This window comes from Podarcis melisellensis, assembly GCF_964234715.1.
Source record: "Podarcis melisellensis genome assembly, chromosome: 14".
NCBI classification, from domain to species: Eukaryota; Metazoa; Chordata; class Lepidosauria; order Squamata; family Lacertidae; genus Podarcis; species Podarcis melisellensis.
The window spans coordinates 9,335,158-9,355,273 of NC_138546.1; the positions used below are offsets into that span (position 1 = coordinate 9,335,158).

Here is a 20,116-nt window from a genome sequence, read left to right on the forward strand (position 1 = left end):
TTATAAAGACAAGCCGCCTGAGAAACAGTTTCTATTCAAATGCGATTTTGGTTTTAAACACAGTGTAAGGTAGTCTCTATGGGAGTATAGTGTATTTAATTATGGGGTATCAGAGTTTTTAGGGGGCTAACCAGGCTGGGATAGCTGGAATAGAAGGCTTGTTGGTTTCTGAATGTCTGATGTAGATTTTCAATCTCGTTGTTCTGTATGGGACAATGACAATAAAGTTTATTGTATCGTATCGTATCGTTTTGGCTCCTGGATGCAGCAAACCCGGAAGTGAGTGTTCCAGTTTGCGAACGTTCTTTGGAACCCAAATGTCCAGCGTGGCTTCCGATTGGCTGCAGGAGCTTCCTTGGTTTCCGAACATTTTGGAAGTCAAACGGACTGCTGGAACGGATTACGTTCGACTTCTGAGGTACAACTATATGGGGCTATGTATACACAGTCTATACCTTGGAGTCCTGACAACAGCCCTGAACTGAACCTTCCTCAATCGAAAGCCAAGCGGACAGCAGTTGATTGTCCGTGCCCCCACTTTATTAATTGACATGGCTGAATAACGGACATCTTTCTGCTCATTAACTTGTGATCTGTAATTGAATTTCGGAGCTGCTTTTCCTCCACCTCTCCTCTCAGAGCCTTCATCAATTACAGGCAGATATTTTTAAAGGCTTTGGAGTTTCCATTTGATCTTATTATTTCTTAATAGATCCTGCCAAGAGAATGAATAATTAAAAGTCCATTTCCTTCATGTAATTTGGACTTCAAGTGATGGGGGAAGAAAAGTATTTTTGAGGCCTGAGAAACTTGTATATTTCTTTCCACCCCCCTGAATCCTCAAGATGTGCTATCAAAACATTTGAATAAAAAACTTGTGGAATATCTAAGTCAGCGACCTTTAACCAGGTGCTCTCCAGATATTCTGGACGGCAGCTCCAATAAGCCTTCATTTTTAACTATTTCTGACCTTTTGTGGTACTATTTTTTTAAAGTCACAATTTGTGTGCATAAATACTGTGGCTTCCCCCCCTCCCTGCTGTGTTTGTCTTGATACCCCTATACGGTAGACCAAAGAAACTTAACTGACAAACCCCATTGTGTGTCTGTCTCCCACAAAGTGGGAAGCAGAGAGTAGAGGGAAAATAATGTGTGTGTTCAGCCCTTTCAGTTGGAGCCTGACTTCTAGGAGAGCAGGGCTGTTTATGCTCTTTGTACTGTCCTTCATAGCTATGGCTACATTTGGGTTTGGTCCATCAGCAGGGCCTCTCTCCAAGAGAAAACTGGATTCCAGCTACTTGGCCTCTGTGACTCCACATTCAGGCCCACGCATGCTACAAAACAAGGATTGCTTCCTAACTTTTCTTGCAACCGGTTTGGCAGGGAATGAAGCCCACCCAGAATGACCGCTCTCTCACACACCAAGGCTGTGTCCCAGATGCCACTGTTACTGGTGGAAAAGGTTGAGGGGGCTGTTATAACAACAACAACAACAACAACAACAATTAATTATTTATACCCCACCCATCTGTCTGGGCTTCCCCAGCCACTCTGGGCGGCTTCCAACAAAATATCAAAATACTGTACAGTAATGCATCAAACATTAAAAACTTCCCTAAATAGGGTTGCCTTCAAATGTCTTCTAAAAGTCAGATAGTTGTTTATTTCCTTGACATCTGATGAGAGGGCACCACCACCGAGAAGGCCCTCTGCCTGGTTCCCTGTAACCTCACTTCTCACAGTGAGGGAACCACCAGAAGGCCCTCGGAGCTGGACCTCAGTGTCTGGGTAGAATAATGGGGGTGGAGACGCTCCTTCAGATACAAGTTCCCTCCCGTAAAGTACGAACAGCAGCGGCTGGAATGCTTCATTATGAGCTGGCTTGAGAGAAAGAGGGAATTTTGTACAGGAGAGTAATGGAAAAGTGCTGGTTGCAGTGGAGATTGTTCTCTAGTTCACTCCAGAATTTGTGGCTGCATTGCAAGCAGGTATGATGAGATCCATTATCTGTCTTCTTTCCATGCCAGTCTCTCAGTACCATTGCTGCCCTGTTTATAACTAGCTTGTGTTTATTTTGTGGTGTATTATGACGTCTTTTAAAAAGTTGCATCCTGCCTTGAATCCCAATTTAGAAGCAAATTTTAGAGTTGGAAGGGACCATGAAGGTCATCTAGTCCAACCCGCAGCAAGGCAGGAATCTTTTGCCCAACGTGGGGCTTGAACCCATGTCCCTAAGATCAAGAGTCTCATGCTCTACTGGCTGAGAGCTATCCTTTGGGAGAAAGGTGGGACATAAATTCTTTAAATAATTTAAAATAAACAAATATTCGATGAAAATCAAAATACATTAAAACAAATACCTTCATACAATTGAACAGTGGCCTTGCAGGCCACAAATGAGGGCATGTGGGCTGGAGTTTCTCCACTACTGCATGGGCCAGGTGTGGTGAAGGTGACCAAAGACTGGGAAGACTTCCATCTCTTCCCTTGAAACTTCTCCAATGGCTTTTCCCAGTTGCTGCCTGCAGCCTCTTCACACTTCTAGTCCCTTCATTCAACACTCTTGACCCCAACTATCTCCCTTCTCATCTCCCCTTCTGGCACTTCTTCACCCATGTAAAGCCATCTGTCATTGCCTCTCCCAGTCCTGTCTCTGTAGCTTTCAGCCATGCTGTTCCCTCTTCCTGCCTTAGTTCCTGAAGACACATCTTCGAGGCTTTCCCCTGATATTCAGCTTAGTCCTCTTTTGTATTCCCTGGAGTCCTATTGCTACCTCCTCCAATTTTACTACCCACCTACTTAACCTTTCTGTTCAATTGCCCATCGAACCTCCCATGAGAGGTGGGAGATTCTCCTTCATTGGAGGTTTTAAGGCAGAGGTTGGATGGCCATCTATCATGTATGATCTAGTTGAGATTCCTGCATTGCAGGGGGTTGGACTAGATGACCCTTGGGGTCCCTTCCAACTCAGCAGTTCTATGATTCTATGATAAGGTTGACTTCCTGTGCAACAATGAAGAAAGGAAGGCTGGAAGAAAAATGAATGAATGAATGAATGAATGAATGAATAGATGGATGGGTGATTTGGGGGCCCCTAAACCCAAGAAATTAATAAATGGTAGGATTTTGATTATTTGGAGTATTGAAGGGAAGATTGGAGGCCAGTGGAAAAGCACAGGTTAAGCGTCCTTTCCAAGCTAGTGCCTCACCTAGAATAGAGATGTTAACATGACAAAGGCATTTGAGAGCCCATCTAAAAGAAATCTTTGGCCTGGGTAGACAGAGGTTGCCATAGTGATGGGGGTGGGTTCAAAGTGAAAGGAAAAGAGAGTCCTTAGAGCAAGGTGTGCTGGGAAGAAGAAAAAGGTGGAGGGGAAAAATGGCTGGGATCCATCTTGGGCAGGTTGGCTGCAGGTTGACTGGCTGGGAGAGATGCCTTGGACTTCAGGATGGAGGACGAGCCCCTCTTGAAATGACCATGCTGTAAGATATGCACCCAGGTGTAGGTATGTGACTAAATCCTATTTCTTAAAGCTATGGCTGTCTCCATGGTGTCTCAATTCTCCAAAGGAACACAGACCCAGAGTAAGTGCCTGGAACCCACTGGAATCTTGCTACCCCTTGGCAGAGACAGGGGGGAAGCACCAAGAATTTTGTAACAGAATCATGTATTTTCCAGTGCTTGACTGGCCTTTATACGACAACTCGAGCTTTCCCTGCAGGCTTGGGAGTTAATGGTCGCAGGCATTCTGTAAGTAAAGCAAGGTTTTCTCACCACGTCGAAATGTTCATCAGATACATACTTATTTGGCAAGATGAGCAGGCAGCAGTTAAATTGAGGGCTCTTTCCCTGTTCAGACAGGTGACGCCCCTGCCCTCTCCATCTGGGCTCTGGAAGTCAGGCTGTTGTCCATGTGATGCAAAGCCCCTCCCTCGTCACACCTCCTTCCGGACCTTATTGGAACCAGCTTCAAGGCAGGGTAATGTAGCATGAAAGGCGCTTTGGAAAGAGGCTCTGAGAGTGAGGCCTTCCGTAGACTCAGCATTTTTCGATAGTCCCTAAAGCAAAGACATGGCTAGAAACAGATGCTCTGAGAACGCGCCAATTTCCTGTGGGTGTGGAAGGGAATAGGAAAGAGGCCAAGGAGCGATGGAGCCTTCTGAGTTCACTGAAAGCTGCCTCGCATTACATCAGGCTTTCTGCCCATCTCGTCCTGCTTAGCCTATTCTCCCGACTGCCCTCTGTGCCTTTAAGGTAAAGGGACCCCTGACCATTAGGTCCATTCGTGGCCGTCTCTGGGGCTGCAGCACTCATCTCGCTCTATAGGCCGAGGGAGCCGGCGTACAGCTTCCAGGTCATGTGGCCAGCATGACTAAGCCGCTTCTGGTGAACCAGAGCAGCGCACGGAAACATCGTTTCCCTTCCCGCCAGAGTGGTACCTATTTATCTACTTGCACTTTGACATGCTTTCAAACTGCTAGGTTGGCAGGAGCAGGGACCGAGCAACGGGCGCTCACCCCATCGCAGGGGTCCTAGGCTCTTTGGTTTAACCCACAGCGCCACCCGTGTCCCTTGCGTGTCTCTATGCAAACTGAGTGCTAATTATGCTTGCTTCCTTTTTATATTGGCTAGAATGCTGGAAGAACTAAGCTCCACCTGTCTTCAGACTGCCTTCTTATAGAACAGGTCCAGGGTCATAATGGGAAGAAATTTCCCTTGAACACCATTTGAACTAAATTATCCCAAGCATTCATGTTCCAGAAGGGATTATTCCCTGAACATTGAAGTAAAGGTAAAGGTACCCCTGCCCGTATGGGCCAGTCTTGCCAGACTCTAGGGTTGTGCGCTCATCTCACTCTATAGGCCGGGGGCAGTGCTGTCCGCAGACACTTCTGGGTCACATGGCCAGCGTGACAAGCTGCATCTGGCGAGCCAGCGCAGCACACGGAGAACCGCGTCTGTGCCTTTAGCAGCCCCCAATTCCAAAATCTCCATGCCAGGAAATGTTCACCTGCTCCAGTTTCGCGTATCCAAGGGTCGTTGGATACTTCAACAGGTGCCTGGCAAAGCTGACATTTCCTCCTGACCCTGCTTTCCCTCTTCCCGCCCTCTGCTAGAGATGGAGGATGCATTGGGTTGGTTCAGCTTTCAATGAGAATCTACCTCGCCTGCACTTTCTCAAACAATATGCACACCAAAATGCAGCCACCTTTCAAAATTTGCAATTGTCCAAATTTTGTGATGGGGACATACTGTACAAAGCTTGCTTTATGCTGAATCAGACCATCAGTGCATGGATAGCTCTGCTGGTTACGGCATGGTGCTGATAATGCCAAGGTTGCAGGTTCGATCCTTGTATGGGACAGCTGCATATTTCTGCATTGCAGGGGGTTAGACTAGATGATCCTCAGGGTCCCTTCCTACTCTATGATCCAATGATTAGCTCACTGTTTCTACAGGGTTTTGCACAGGAATCTCTCCCACTCCTACCTGAAGATGTGAGGGAACGAACCTGGGAGACAGGTGTTCTACCACTGAGCTATGGACCATTTGAAAAATACTGATCACACAGGGATGCAGATATGTGGAGGCCTGAGGTTAAGCCTGGAAAAATGAGAAACGGAGAGAGAATGAAAGAATTGCACATCCTGGTCTGAAACCCCTGGAAAGCAAGAAAATCCTGAAGTAAACAGAGCAATAGTTTGATTTAGATAAGGCATCTTCCTAGGCAAAGCTGCACACCAGCCATTGCTAACCTGCTGTCCTCTAGAAGTTTTGGACAACAACTCCCTTCAGCTGAGGGCTGATGGGAAGTGTAGTCCAAAATATCTGAAAGGCAGTAGGTTGGTGAAAGCTTCTTATGCACACACTTATGGAATCTGACATTGCCCTTACATTGCTGCTGGCGTTGTGAGGTAAATGTAAAGGGACCCCTGACCATTAGGTCCAGTCGCGGACGACTCTGGGGTTGCGGTTCTCATCTCGCTTTATTGGCCCAGGGAGTCTGTGTACAGCTTCCGGGTCATGTGGCCAGCATGACTCAGCCGCTTCTGGCGAACCAGAGCAGCGCACGGAAACGTCGTTTACCTTCCCGCCGGAGTGGTACCTATTTATCTACTTGCACTTGACGTGCTTTCGAACTGCTAGGTTGGCAGGAGTTGGGACCGAGCAATGGGAGCTCACCCCGTTGCGGGGATTCGAACCGCCGACCTTCTGATCGGCAAGTCCTAGGCTCTGTGGTTTAACCCACAGCGCCACCCACGTCCCTTTTGATTGAAGTGCAAACCTGCATCTAAAGAAGCTCAGTTTAAATGCCTAAAGAACTGCCCACTCTTTGTTAGAAGGCCTGGGCTTGCTGCCTGGACTCTGGCGCCCTGCCAAGGGCACAGGAAGGGCTTGGGATTCCTGGCAGGGAAAAGCCTTGTTGAAACGCCTGTAGATTCTTAGGACTTTATCGGCTCCAAAATTATCTCTCGTCACCGCAATCCTACTGGGAAATTAAAACCGGATTGCTTCCTGCTGATAGACAAGAGGAATCTCTGATGGGTGGAGGGAAAACGAGAGGTCGCCATCCAGCACAGAAATCAACGGGCTTCATCAAAACTACCCCTGCACTGCGGTCAATAAAGCTGGTGACCGATGACAGCCAGTGTGGCGTAGTTATTCTAATTCTGGGCTGGGAGTGGAGAGATTTGGGTATGCCTGCTTGGCCGTTCAGCTCACTGGTTGACCTTGAACACATTGCCATCTTTTCCCCCAGGGGTTCCCAACATGGTGCCCACAGGTGCCAAAGGACCACCAGAGCTTCCTTTGGCAGCCATGAAGAGTCTCGGTACATAACTGCTCAGAAAATAATTTTATTATTTATACACCGCCCGTCTGGCTGGGATGCCTCTCCTACACAGAACATGCCCCTTGAACATGTTAGCAAACCCAGTTTACATAATGCAGGCAGAGTCCAGTGAGAAAAATCCTGATAACACATTTCTGAGCAAAACCGAACAAAAGCTATATAATTTGAGGAGAAAGGCTTTGTCTTTCTTCCTTTTGGCCTTGTACATAGCAGAGAGACATTCAACGCATCATAGAGCTACAAAACTCCCTCAGAACTACACAGCCAATCAGAGCCCATGCTACCTCAGCAAATATCATGCCACTTTGGCAGGTTGCTAAGCAACACCTCGACACACAAGGCTTGGGTAATAGACTAACACTGAGAACAGATTTAACCCCTTAGGTTACAAACTGAATGATCCCTGCTGTTGCACTTCCAACAAGAGGCAGGCGAAGACAACACTAGGCACCTGCAGGCCTGTCTCCTGGATTTTGTGTTAAGCATGTGCTTCTGGGAGCATCTTCATGTGTTTATATGCTACACCCACCCATCGTTTGAAACTGCATAGCTTCCCCCAAAGAATTCTGGGAACTGTAATTTACCTGTCACGGAGCTACAATTTCCAGCACCCTTAACAAACTACAGTTCCCGGGATTCTTGTGGGGTGTATGTGCTTTCAATGTGTTTTAAAAGTATAGGATGGGCTGTGCCGTAGTCTAAAAGGTCCCTTGAGCAGCTGGTCATTTCAATGATTGTTCTGTATCGTTTTGGAGGGTTTTTGTGTATGTTGCTGCACAGTGCCCTAATATTTTGTGGGCACTCATAAATGTTACTATAATAAAATAAATAATGGTGGCCTTGAACTGACCTAATTCGCGCAAGTCATTCTTTGCTGTCCAGTATTGTAAAAGCCGATCTGTTCTGATCCCAAAAACACAACACTTCATGTCCGCCCACTGCCCCTGAAAACGCACATACGCAAAATATAAAATGGCTTATTTCATAATTCAGCAGTCTCAGGCTCTGTATAATGCGTAAATCGACATCTAGCCAGCCGGAACAGGATATGCAGGCCTCCTACATCAAAATTTCCCAGCCTAAAGGTTTCGTCTTGTTAAAAAAAGCTGCTTACCAGCTTATGGGAACAATGAAAGTGGCATTATCTGTCTGGACCAAACAGATGGTTTGCATGATTGGTTTGTCTCTGAGCTGGATTTCCGGTGCAGATATTCTGATTTTTAAAAATAAATAAAAAAATTGGAGGCTGGTCAGTCTGGAGTACTATAATCCCCAGAGTCAAATTGACTATCGTTCCCTCTGTGTCTGATGCTCGGAAGTGAGCATGGTCAGGGCCAGCCTAAGACATTTTGCGGCCTGAGGCTAAGGACAAGATGTTGCTCTCACCATAACTAAATCTTACTTTAGTCCCCATCTGCACTACTCCATTTGAAGCGGTATCATACCACTTTAAAACAGTTACGTCTTTCTCCCAGGAACCATAGAATCATAGAATAGAATCATAGAGTTGGAAGAGAGCACAAGGGCCATCGAGTCCAACCCCCTGCCAAGCAGGAAACACCATCAGAGCACTCCTGATATATGGTTGTCAAGCCTCTGCTTAAAGACCTCCAAAGAAGGAGACTCCACCACACTCCTTGGCAGCAAATTCCACTGTCGAACAGCTCTTACTGTCAGGAAGTTCTTCCTAATGTTTAGGTCAGGGGTCTGCAACCTTTAAGACAAAAAGAGCCACTTGGACCCGTTTCCGAAGGGAAAAAAATTCTGGGAACCGCAAAACCATTGCGACATTTAAAACAAATATATCTCTGGAGCCGCGATCTGACAGCGGGCGGGAAGGTGACGTCACAGCCAGTACAGCGCCCGCCACAGTGGGGAGTGTCGGGGCGCACAATGCGCCTCCTTGCTAGTATCCGTCCCGGAGCCGCGGCAAAGGTGTAAAAGAGCCACATGCGGCTCCGGAGCCGCGGGTTGCAGACCCCTGGTTTAGGTGGAATCTTCTTTCTTGTAGTTTGGATCCATTGCTCCGTGTCCGCTTCTCTGGAGCAGCAGAAAACAACCTTTCTCCCTCCTCTATGTGACATCCTTTTATATATTTGAACATGGCTATCATATCACCCCTTAACCTCCTCTTCTCCAGGCTAAACATGCCCAGCTCCCTTAGCCGTTCCTCATAAGGCATCATTTCCAGGCCGTTGTTTGTAAAGGGTGTTGAGAGTCATGTGTATGTGTGATTTCTTTTCTTTTTTAATATTTATAATTTTCTAACAATACAATTGTTCACACATTAATAATAAACAGTATGTTAACCATTGCCTTCCTTTCCACCCTTCCATGGTTTCCTCTAAATATCAATTGCTGCTGCGTATTATACTCAGTCCAAGAGTGTTGAGAGATGTTATTCCCCTTACAGAACTGCATTTCCCAGAGTCCTCTGGGAAGAGGGATTTATTGTTAAACGACTCTGAGAATTGTAGCCCGGGGAAGGGAAGAGGGGCCTCCTAACAGCTCCCAGTTCCCTTCACAAACCACAATTCCCAGGATTCTTTGGGGAAAGCCAGGACTGTTTAAAGTGGTATGATAGTGCTTTAAACGTACCGTGCAGACGGGGTCTCTACAAACCTCAGACACAGCCCAACGGAGACAGAGCATGCTCACTGATCGTGGAAAGCTGAATGACTCTTGGAATTGGGAAAACAAGAAGGAGGATGAAATATACCCAGAGTCCAGAGTGGATTTCATGCTCATTATTCAGCTCATAGTGGTGAGGAGGAATGAAAGTTTATCCAGAATGTCTGCTTTATATACATTACTTACACAATGGGCCCCACATGATTGGCTAATTCCTGGATTCACCTGTAGGCCAATCAGGTTGCGGATTCACTTCCACCTGGAGCTGGATTGGGTGGCTCCTGTGGACCAATCAGACTGCTGCATTCTGGACCCTATTGTTCTAAGACCAATCAGACTGCTGCATTCTGAATCCTATTGTTCTAGGACCAATCAGACTGCTGCCTTTTGGATCCTATTCAACTCGGTACATAACACCAAATGGAATGAAGTGTCCTAAGAGAGGGCATGTGCAGATCCCACTTGCAAATATTGTGTCCCACCCCGGAATATTTATTAGGGGTTCCCTTTTCAGCTATTTCGCTGGCTGATCCCGCACCTCACAACTTCCAAGCAGTTGGCAAAGAAGCGATGCCAGTTATGATATCAGGAAAAGATATAATTTAAATATATTTATAGTTACAAAACGGAATGTTATATGTCAAAAGCACAACAGACTTAGAAACAAGAGCTGTTCAGAAAATAAAGATTTGAAATATATCTATCTATCAAGGAAAAATATGAGACCCAGGGAACTACTGACCGGTCAGTTTGACGTCGATACCAGGAAAGGTGCTAGAAAAGATGATTAGACAGTCACTCTGTGAGCACTTAGAAAAGGATGTTGTGATTACTAAGAGGCAGCCTGGGTTTCTCAAAAACAAGTCATGCCAGACAAATCTCTCTCTCTTTCTCTCTTTGATAGAGTTACAAGCTTGCTGTATCAGGGGAATGCTATGGACACAGTGTATATCGATTTCAGTAAGGCTTTTGACAAAGTCCCCCATCATATTCTTGCAGAGAAGTTGATAAAGTATGGGCTGGATGAGGAAACCGCTAGGTGGATTTGTAGCTGGCTGGCTGACCAAAACCAAAGAATGCTCACTAATGGTTCCTTGTTATCTTGGAAAAAAGTGACAAGCCACAGGGTTCTGTCCTGGGCCCGTTGTTATTCAACGTTTTTATGAGTGACTTGGACAAAGAAATTGAGGGGATGCTCATCAAATTTACTCACTAAACTGGGAAGGGCAGCCAATTCCACTGAAGACAGAATCGGGATTCAATATGACCTTTTCAGGTTGAAGAACAGGGGCCAAACTAACAGAATGAATCTCAATAGGGACACATGTAAGATTCTACACTCAGGCAGGAAGAACCAGCTGCACAAATATAAGATGGGAGGCACCTGGCTTGCCAGTGGTACATGTGAAAAGGATGTAGAGCAGAGCAACCAGGCCGCTGAATTCTGCACCAGCTGAAATTTCTGAACCTTCTTCAGAGGCAGCCCCGCATATAACTAGGAGTATAGCATCTAGATCAAGGGAAGTAATAGTGCCACTGTATTCTGCTCTGGTCAGACCTCACCTGGAGTACTGTGTCCAGTTCTGGGCACCACAGTTCAAGAAGGACACTGACAAACTGGAACGTGTCCAGAGGAGGGCAACCAAAATGGTCAAAGGCCTGGAAACGATGCCTTATGAGGAACGGCTAAGGGAGCTGGGCATGTTTAGCCTGGAGAAGAGGAGGTTAAGGGGTGATATGATAGCCATGTTCAAATATATAAAAGGATGTCACATAGAGGAGGGAGAAAGGTTGTTTTCTGCTGCTCCAGAGAAGTGGACACGGAGCAATGGATCCAAACTACAAGAAAGAAGATTCCACTGAAACATTAGGAAGAACTTCCTGACAGTAAAAGCTGTTCAACAGTGGAATTTGCTGCCAAGAAGTGTGGTGGAGTCTCCTTCTTTGGAGGTCTTTAAGCAGAGGCTTGACAACCATATGTCAGGAGTGCTCTGATGGTGTTTCCTGCTTGGCAGGGGGTTGGACTTGATGGCCCTTGTGGTCTCTTCCAACTCTATGATTCTATGATTCTTTGATTCTATGTTGCAGTTGTCAGCATCGCCCTTGAGCCAGTGTCACCAACTGGACTCATCCATTCAACCCCGACTGGGCTAGGCGAGCTGGGTAGCACTTCCAGAGACCACCTTCTGCACAGGAACAGGTCAAAGGGCTGTGGACTCACAGCTTAGAGTTGTGAGCACCGGATTCACTCCAACAAGAAGACAGTCGTCGTACAGCAGAGTATAGCAGAGTATAGCAGAGCATAAATGACTCGGAGAGAATAGAGAGAATGACTCTGTAGAATAACTACTTTTATTCTATCTACAACTATCATACAAATTATATACAGAGCTAAATGGAGAAGCTAAACTGCACTGTGTGTCTGCAGCTGCTCTTAGCAGCAACCTTATCTATACACACGATCTCTCTCTAACACTCTGTCTCTCTCTCTCTGACACTTTGATGTGAGGCTGGAGCGGAATAAGTAGAGAGCAGAAACCACCCCCTCCTCTCTGGAGAATCAGCAGAGCACATCAGCAGATTCTTGGATATGGGAGGGGTGAAATCTCCTCATCTAACCTAAATGTTACCAGAGCATAGAAACAGAAATTGGGCTATACTTGTCCAGACAGGGGTGTAGCTGGGCCACCAGCCAAAGCTGATGGAAGGCACTCTGTGCCACCAAAGTCACCGGAGCCTCAAGTGACAGCAAAGGGTCCAGAAGGACCCCCAAGTGATTAAAGTGCTCTATCATCATGGTGCAACACATCCATTTTTTTAAATTAAAAAATCAGGTTATTTGCAATTATGAAAGCAACATGGATATATGCTGAAAAGCATGGGATGAACGAATGATTAATTGGAAAACATATAAGCAAATCAGGGCGAGTGATTATTGCCATGTAACATCCCTGCAAACAAATCAGAACAAATGCCCGGTGAAGACCAGATGATGTTCATCCTCCACATAACCTTTGTGACCGGAAATCAGGATGACTCCTCACTAAGCAGGTCATCTGGAGAAGCCCCCTGTGCTTCTCCCGTTGCATATTTGCTTGGGTGATATTTCCATTATCAGCTGGCTCTGAAGCCAGGACCATGGACAGAGAACTCTGCTTCTTGGAACAGCCAGATGCCCTCCATAGCCAGCTGCTGAAATCAGTCCAGTTCCTTTCGGCTTCCTGGCTTGGTACATGCTGGGCCGAGGGTTGTCTGCAGAGAACTTTCAGCCTCATTGGGGGGAAAGTTTGGGGGCGGGCAGGCAGGGGAATGGGTCTGGCTGGACACTGAGGAGCTGTGACTGGAGACTGTTGATGATATAATTTATTACTTGTACCCCGCCCATCTGACTAGGTTTCCCCAGCCACTCTGGGCAGCTTCCAACAGAATATAAAAAGAGACATAAGACATTAAAAATTTCCCTATACAGGGCTGCCTTCAGATGTCCTCTGAAAGTCATATAGTTGTTTATTTCTTTGACATTTGATGGGAGGGCGTTCCACAGGGTGGGTGCCACTACCAAGAAGGCCCTCTGCCTGGTTCCCTGTAACCTCACTTCTCGCAGTGAGGGAACTGCCAGAAGGCCCTCAGAGCTGGATTTCAGTGTCCAGGCTGAAGGATGGGTGTGGAGACGCTGTACTGTGTTTCTAATATTCGGTTGGGAGCTGCCCAGAGTGGCTGGGGAAATTATTATTATTATTATTATTATTATTATTATTATTATTATTACAATGAACTCTTAACCATGTCTACTCAAAAGGAAGCCCTACTCAATCCCATGTAGATCAGTACCAGGGAAGTGGGTATAGGGGATGACAGCCTAAGTTGTGAATATGTTGTCACTGTGGTGGAACAGGTACATAAATGGAAAAATAAAGAAGGACCTCAAGTTTCGGGAGATCAGAGCTTTGGTATCAGTTAGGGATGGGGAGAGGAATTTGATTCAGTTCACCTTTAAAGGTGAGCCTGCTTAATTCACGCATCCAGAAATGATACAAAGATCCTTCAGAATTTGCATTGCTATGAATTTTGCAATGCATTTCTCCAGATAATGTGTACCACATAATATGTACCAAAATGCATATACTGGAATAAAAGGTGCCTTAAAATGCACACATTAATGGGGAAAATGTATAAAAAACACATTTTATAAAGGAGAAATTGCTTTGCAAAAATGTATATGTTAGGCAAAATTAGATACGAACATGTGTATATTAGAAGAAATACAGTGGTACCTCAGGTGACGAACCATCCTACTTATGAACGCTTCGGGTTACAAACTCCGCAAACCTGGAAATAGGTGCTCCGGGTTGCGAACTTTGCCTTGGGATACAAACAGAATCTGCTTCCGGGGCCGCGGGAGGCCTATGTAGGGAATGCGAGCCTCGGGTTAAGAATGCTTTGGGTTAAAAATGGACTTCTGGAACGAATTAAGTTTGTAACCTGAGGTACCACTGTAAGTTGATAAACTTTTATGCCGCCTTTTATATATATATATATATATAAAGCAAACTGATGTAGAAATGTGGCGAACTGACTATAAGAATGGAAAAATGAGAAACTGCGATTGACAGATCCACCCATCCCTAGTCTTTGTACGTGGCCAACTGGATCGGTCCCCGAGCTATTTAAAAACAACAGTGACAAAGTGGATTCCTGGTCACCCAGAACAGCCCAGAAGTCGTTCCCACTTGCTCACAAGCCATGTAAAAGAAGTTCATGGAGCTTTTGGTATAATTTCTGAAAACGGCCCTATCTGCCTCAGCTTGCTCCGTGCAGCCTTCTTATCGATTACTTAGTTAACCGCTGAAAAATGCATTGGCAAAGGATGTGGTTCCATACAGAAGTGCTCAACAGGCATTTGCAAATACAAATGTACCCATTAATAAAAGATTTGGGCCAAAGAGCCAGGCAGTTCGTGTGCCGACATGCATTTGCCAACATAAATAACTCCTCCATTGACATTCTGGTCTTTCCCCGATAGGAAATGGAATAACTTAAAGGGTCTGCTACATGACCTAAGAGATGGAGACATGTTCTCTCCAGAGTCGCTGCAGCAAAGTCCCGGCACGTCACGTACGGAAAGTAAGAGGATGAAGCAGTTCCATTTATCTTCTTGCAGGGAAACTGTCTCAAGCTGGATTCTTTTAGTACTAACATTTATAATGGGGAGATGCTATACATTTATTGCCAGAGGGTCCAAGTCCCCAAATTGCCATGACCCTGAGATTGGATCTCCCTTCTTCAGGGGATGAGATTGAGGACACTGAACTGGAAGGCCATGCAGAAACACTTCCACGAACTGATACTGTAATGCTGACAGCCCTACCAACTCAAGGTTGCCACATTGCCACTCTCTGACTCAGAGGACTCCATCACAGAAGCCCAAATACAGTTGTACCTTGGAAGCCGAACGCTTAGGCACTCGTATGTTTTGGCTCCCAAATGCCGCAAACCTGGAAGTGAGTGTTCCGGTTTGCGAATGTCCTTTGGAAGCTGAACGCTGGTGTATAATAATAATAATAATAATAATAATAATAATAATAATAATAATTTATTTATACCCCGCCTGTCTGGCTGGGCGGCTTCCAACACAATATTAAAATACTGTAATGCATCAAACATTAAAAGCTTCCCTAAACAGGGCTGCCTTCAGATGTCATCTAAAAGTCTGGTAGTTGTTGCTCTCTTTGACATCTGCTGGGTGGGTGTTCCACAGGGTGGGCGCCATTACTGAGAAGGCCCTGTGCCTGGTTCCCTGTAGCTTCACTTCTCACAATGAGGGAACCGCCAGAAGGCCCTCAGCGCTGGACCACAGTGTCCAGGTAGAACGATGGGGATAGAGATGGTGTTTCAGAAATACTGGACCGAGGCTGTTTAGGGCTTTAAAGATCAGCACCAACACTTTGAATTGTGCTTGGAAACATACTGGGAAGTTCCTGCAGCCAATCGGAAGCCATGCCTCGGTTGTCAAATGTTTTGGAAGTCGAATGGACCTCCGGAACGGCTTCCAAGGTACGACTGTGCAACCAGAGTCTCTACTAGGCTGCAGGTAGCTACAGTATAGGTAAGCAGATAGCCCCTCGTTTTTCCAGCGTGAGGATAATAATGTTTGGCTTACCTAACAGTTTGTCTTACGGGCTGCTGAGAGAAATGTACAAAAAGCTCTGAGCACTCTGTTGTTGGTTGGCATCTGTCTGTCTCAGGAGACAGCAGTGGAGAAGTGTGCCTTTGGGGTGAAGTCAAACCACTGCAGAGTTACAGCGCCTGCTGTGGCTGTAGAGACCGAAATAGGAGAGAGATGTTTTGTTGCAGCTGGGGCCGATGAAGGCATCTGGTTGTGCTGTGGATGCAAAATGGCATTTTTTCTCTCCTCTGTGGTCATTCCTCCTCTGGCCCCTGCTAGGGATACACAACCTGACCATCTGTCTCCAGGCACTGCAGTTGCTTGCAAGGGATTCCCACACAGCGGGGTTGATGATGTCAGCCTTCATGTCATGTTGCAGACATCTTTGTAATGTAGTCTTGGTCTGCCAATGGGTCTGGTGCCAGAAGCCAGTTCCCTGTAGAGGACGTCCTTGGGGATTCTGCGTACTTCCGTTCTGTTTGCATGACCAAGCCCAGCATTAACGTCGCTGAGACAGGAGTGCGAACCTGCCCATGACTCACTTCCATAAACCATTGTGCTCCACATGCAAGCCTCAGTAAGACATACAAATGTCAAGAATGGTTAATACAAAGAAAAACGAGCCATTGTGCAAGAGTAGAGGATCTCCCTTGCATGCAGAAGATCCCAGGTTCATTTTTGGCATCTCCGGGTATGGCTGGAAGAGACCCTTTCCTAAAATTCTGAAGAGCCACTGCCAGTCAGTGTCGGCAATATTGAGCCAATGTCACTAATCCTGAGCTTGATGGACTAATGACCTGATGCAGTATAAGGCAACTTCCCGTAGGGACGCGGGTGGCGCTGTGGTTGAAACCACTGAGCCTCTTGGGCTTGCCGATCAGAAGGTCGGCAGTTCGAATCCCTACGACAGGGTGAGCTCCCATTGCTCTGTCCGAGCTCCTGCCAACCTAACAGTTTGAAAGCACGCCAGCGCAAGTAGATAAATAGATACTTCTGCAGCGGGAAGGTAAACAGTGTTCCATTGCACCAGAAGTGGTTTAGTCCTGCTGGCCGCATGACCTGGAAAGCTGTCTATGGACAAATGCCGGCTCCCTCGGCCTGAAAGCGAGATGAGCGCCGCAACCCCATAGCCACCTTTGACTGAATTTAACCATCCAGGGGTCCTTTACCTTTCCCCAGTGCTTTTTTCCTCTAAAAAATGTTTAGGGGTACTCTCAATTTGACTCAAGAAAATCACCATTTTATAGTTCAAATCGGGAAAATTGAATACAGTAAAAAGGACAAAAGTGCAGAGATTCAAAAAAGGTTTAGGGTATGTGTACCCCTGTATGTCCCCCCCCCAAAAAAGCACTGCCTTTTCGTGTTTTTAACCTCACAGAATCTCTTTCCTACCAAATTCTGAGTTTCATTCCTCTGCCACAAATTAAGGCGGAACAAGAGAATCAAAACTGACATTCCCTCGGTTTAAGATCCCAACAGTTGGTCTCCTGTTAATTACCCCAGTGTATTAGCAAAAGAAGTTTTACCTCGGAGGAGATTAAGAGGAAGAAAGCAAGACTGCTTCGCAGACCCATAAAAATATCCCTGTATTCAATGCAGTTGAATGGGGTGGGGGTGAGAGGGGAGTGTAGAAAAGGAAAGAAAGATGTTCTCCCTTAATGCTGGCGGAAAAACAAAATTGGCATTAGAAGCTGTGGAGAAGCTGATGATGTGTTACTATGGTTACCTCTCGTGAGCAACCCATTCACTTCCCAGTGGTATCGTACCCTAGGGTAGAAGCAGACAACCTCAAAGAACGAGGCCTTCCCAGAAGGCATTGCAAACAGAGCAGCGAAAAGCAGGTTTAGGAAAGGAAGGGAGGGAGGAGCGTAAGAAGTAGAGAATGGCTGCAAGAAAGAAGGAAGGTGGAAGACAGGGGGGGATCCACCAGCCAGTTTCTCCCAGTTTCTTGTTTCTTCCAGCCATGCATTCAGTTCTTCATGTTTCCACATCAGTATGCAAGTCCTCATGAAAACTCATCAGCATCCGAGTGCTATTTTCTTCTAATTTTGTGGGTAATTTTGCCTAATATACACACCTCTACAAGCAACCTTCCCTTATATATTGCACCCTTTTGTATTGTTAAAAGAATTCTAAGGTCCGAAATATACAATAAACGTTCATAAATGTACAAGGCAAACACACACATAAGTATATAAACCACATGTCCGAAATAATACGGGAGAGCAATCCTGAAACCGTTATGACTCCCCCAAATTGACCTCAATATATTTCTCTGCAAGGAGGAAGGAAATGGGGAAAGGCTCCCTTTTGTCTTTTTGCTTACAAATCCTGTCTTAAGGGCATTTTTTTGTGTATGAATAGGGTAATTCCTGGATTCAGGAATTAAAAGTTTTAACCATCACAAAAGAATGGCCAGGCTGCCCCGGTAAAGCAATAAGTGGCTATTAACAGATACAGTGGTGCCTCGCAAGACGAAATTAATTCGTTCCGCAAGTCTCTTCGTCTTGCGAGTTTTTCGTCTTGCGACGCACGGTTTTCCATAGGAATGCATTGAAAATCAATTAATGCGTTCCTATGGAAACCGCCTTCCCCCGACCTCTTCTGGCGGGCGGCATTTTAAAATCGCCCGGGACAGCGGAGGACTTCTCCGCTGTCCGGGGCAATTTAAAAGCCCCTGGGAAGGCAGGCAGGGGGGGACAAAGGCTTTCTCGCCCCGCCGCTCGGCTTCGGGACATCGTTCCGATGCCGGGCGGCGGGGGGAGGCTTTCCCGCCCCGCCGCCGGGCTTCGGGACATCGTTCCGATACCGGGCGGCGGGGGGAGGCTTTCCCGCCCCCGCCACCGGGCTTCGGGACATCATTCCGATGCCGGGCGGCGGGGGGAGGCTTTCCCGCCCTGCCGCCGGGCTTCGGGACATCGTTCCGATGCCGGGCGGCTGGGGGAGGCTTTCCCGCCCGGCCGCCCGGCTTCGGGACATCGTTCCGATGCCGGGCGGCGGGGGGAGGCGTTCCTGCCCCGCCGCCCGGCATCGGAACGATGCCCCGAAGCCGGGCGGCTGGGGGGAGGCGTTCCTGCCCCGCCGCCTGGCATCGGGACGATGCCCCGAAGCCGGGCGGCGGGGGGAGGCTTTCCCGCCCCGCCACCCGGCTTCGGGACATCGTTCCGATGCCGGGCGGCGGGGGGAGGCGTTCCTGCCCCGCCGCCCGGCATCGGGACGATGCCCCGAAGCCGGGCGGTGGGGGGAGGCTTCAAAAGCCGTCCGGGGGCTTTTAAATCGCCCCGGACAGTCCCGGGGCGATTTAAAAGCCCCCGGTTAGGCAGGCAGGGGGGGCAAAGACTTTTGCCCCCCGCCCGCCTTGGGAAGAGGTCCAGGAGGTCCAGGACCTCTTCCCAAGGCGGGCGGGGGTTTGCCCCCCCCTGCCTGCCTTCAAAAGCCGTCCGGGATAGCGGGAAGCGCTTCCCTGCTATCCCGGACCGCTTTTAAAATGCTGGCGGTGGGGAGCAAAGCCTTTCGCCCCCGCCGGCCTTCCTGGACCTCTTCTGAAGTCCGGAGGGGGGGGAAAGGCTTTGCTCCCCACCGCCAGCATTTAAAAAAAGGTCCCCGAGATTTCCCTATGGGCTTTCGTCTTGCGATGCAAGCCCATAGGGAAAATCGTCTAGCGAAGCGTCGCAAAAACCGAAAAACCCTTTCGTCTTGCGGGTTTTTCGTCTTGCGAGGCATTCGTCTTGCGGGGCACCACTGTATTCTAGCAATCAGGATTTCTGCTGGAGTCCGCCTCCTTCTGTGATGTATGTATGATGTTTTTTTGGGGTGGTCTTGGGCTACAGGGTGGGCAATTTCAAAAGTCTATATAAGGGCTTGTGCACCATTGTTCTGGTTTTTCGCCTCCCTCCTGCATGTGGTGAGTGAGGACCCTGTTGCAACAGTTTAATAAAGATCAGGCTTACTAGCTGCTTGGCTTCTCAATATTCTCTGGTTGGCCTCTGTTATTTTCTCCTACCAATAGGGAACCCAATTAAGGACTCTATACAGGCTCTTGGATACTCTATAAGGGAAAGGGAGCGATTTGTTATTTACAACACACACACACACTTTTATGTGTGCTTTGTCCTGCTACATGCATTTCTGGACACACGACTGGCAAACTGCACAGCAAAATTGGGAAAAGAGTGAATTTCAAAGGGCAGCTGTGTTTCATACCGTTTGGGGAAGTACAAATTAGGTAGATTTGCCTTTAAACGCAAACTGCACTAAATTTCTCCCTCAGCATGTCCCTTGCCCTTGTTGAACCGACCCTTCATCCTACTATGGGCCAAATCTCAGGAGGGCCATTTTACACTGGTTATTTAATGCGATGATTGCACAACTGGTTCTGAAAAAATGCACGAGCCTTTCCAACAACCGCTTCCCAACCTGGCTCAGATCGCCTCTTCCTAAAGTCCTAGGAAAACAAGGGGGGAAA

The 20,116-nt window shown here is 47.2% G+C and overlaps 1 long non-coding RNA gene across 1 annotated transcript; it reads right to left on the minus strand.

Moving 5' to 3' along the window:
• Nucleotides 1-7,703: 7,703 nt before the first annotated feature.
• Nucleotides 7,704-17,922, minus strand: LOC309357326. The gene is made up of 3 exons (XR_014163093.1): nucleotides 17,378-17,922; nucleotides 10,228-10,259; nucleotides 7,704-7,798 (listed from the first exon to the last, which is right to left on the minus strand). It is a non-coding gene; the product is annotated as an uncharacterized lncRNA (long non-coding RNA).
• Nucleotides 17,923-20,116: the final 2,194 nt, after the last annotated feature.